We start from the raw sequence: 1,476 nt of genomic DNA, 5'->3' as shown, positions 1-1,476 counted from the left end.
TAGCGCTGTTTACTTCTGGTTGATATTCTAGCATTGGCGGAAGTAATGAATTCGTCTATAGACGGTTCAGTTTAAGCTGACTCGGGCCCTGTCGGTTGTAGCTACAATCGTGTAGTTACAAACAGGGACGTACAGCCGACAGGGTCCGAGTCGCTTAAACTGAACCGTCTATAGATGGATTCATTTCTTCCGCCAATGCTAGAATATGAACCAGAAGTAAACAGCGCAAGGAATAAAGCGAAAACGAAAGGTATGCCTCTGCGAAGCTCTCCCCTTGTCCAAGCGCTCGGAGGGACTAGGGGGGCCGCGGGGGCCCGATTCAGGAAAGCACTTTGACTACCCTCGGCGTCTGTAGTTACAATCGTGTAGCCACCAACAGGGACGTGCCTTGTTCAGCTTCTGCAAGCTCTCATAACGCCTGATAGGTAGGCAACATCTTGCCTGTTGTGCATGCGTGTACCGCGGGGTGGCCTACCCTGCGTCTCGCAGGCGCCTAACTCCTGTCATCGGCCAAACGAATGAGAAAAACGAACGTACTTTCTGGACTTTCCCTATATCGCAGCAGGGCATCATTGGGTTAATCGTCCCACTTCCACAGTTGAGTTATTGTAACCACGTCGGGTCGTCCGCTCGTGGTTGGAAAGGTACTCTGGTCGCCGGGGGACCATTATGTGCGTGTCATTGGTATCCTAAAGACTAGACGTGAAACGTGCGTCCCATTTCCAATGCCCCATGACTTGGCGGCACCTACCTGCAGCGGTGATCCTAATTGTCTACGAGTTTGAACAACGCAGCAACAACTCGGAGCGGAGCGCCTCCGAAGAACACGGAGCAACGCGGATCGGCGCGCGGCTCCTGTGGGGGAAGAACCAACTCCCTGCGCCAGGCGTTTGACAACGCGAAGTGAACGATGGGAAGGGAGGGGAGGGCAGACTGGAATGTTCTCCCGCCTTTTTAACGCGGTGCACAAATATCTGGACAGCGCCGGAATTCTTAAACCTGCGCTCCGGAGAGCGAGATGGAATGGCGGGGTGGGGTGGGGTAGGGGTGGTTTCCTCCACCTCGCCCTCTCTTTCTTTCTCTGTTATTCGTCTGCTCTTTTCCTTAGAGTTTGCTCCGAGGGGGGTCGAGTCAGGTCGGAGGGGTCGCCGCGGCAACGCTGAGCCGGTCCCTGCTGCTTCCCATGCGAAACGCGTCCTCCGGGACCTCACTAGTAGTTAGCAGCGTGGCGGGGCGTGGCAGAGCGTAGCGGCGCTGCTGGCCCCTCCCCGCCGAGGCCCGCCGGGGGAGGATGAGCTCCCGCTCCCTCCCCGGCCTGGATGAAGAATGCCAAGCTGTTCCAGCTGTAACAACGGCACGGCTCCAGCCGGCTCCAGCGGGTCTCACAGCATCATCGCTGGACCGGACACTAGTACACCATCGCCTTCCGAACCAGTAGCACTGCTGCTGTTCCTCCTACCCTTCTCCTCCCCCCCC

The sequence above is a fragment of the Frankliniella occidentalis genome, unplaced genomic scaffold, assembly GCF_000697945.3.
Source record: "Frankliniella occidentalis isolate FOCC.00 unplaced genomic scaffold, Focc_3.1 Scaffold353, whole genome shotgun sequence".
NCBI lineage: Eukaryota > Metazoa > Arthropoda > Insecta > Thysanoptera > Thripidae > Frankliniella > Frankliniella occidentalis.
Note: the sequence above shows the minus strand (reverse complement) of the source record.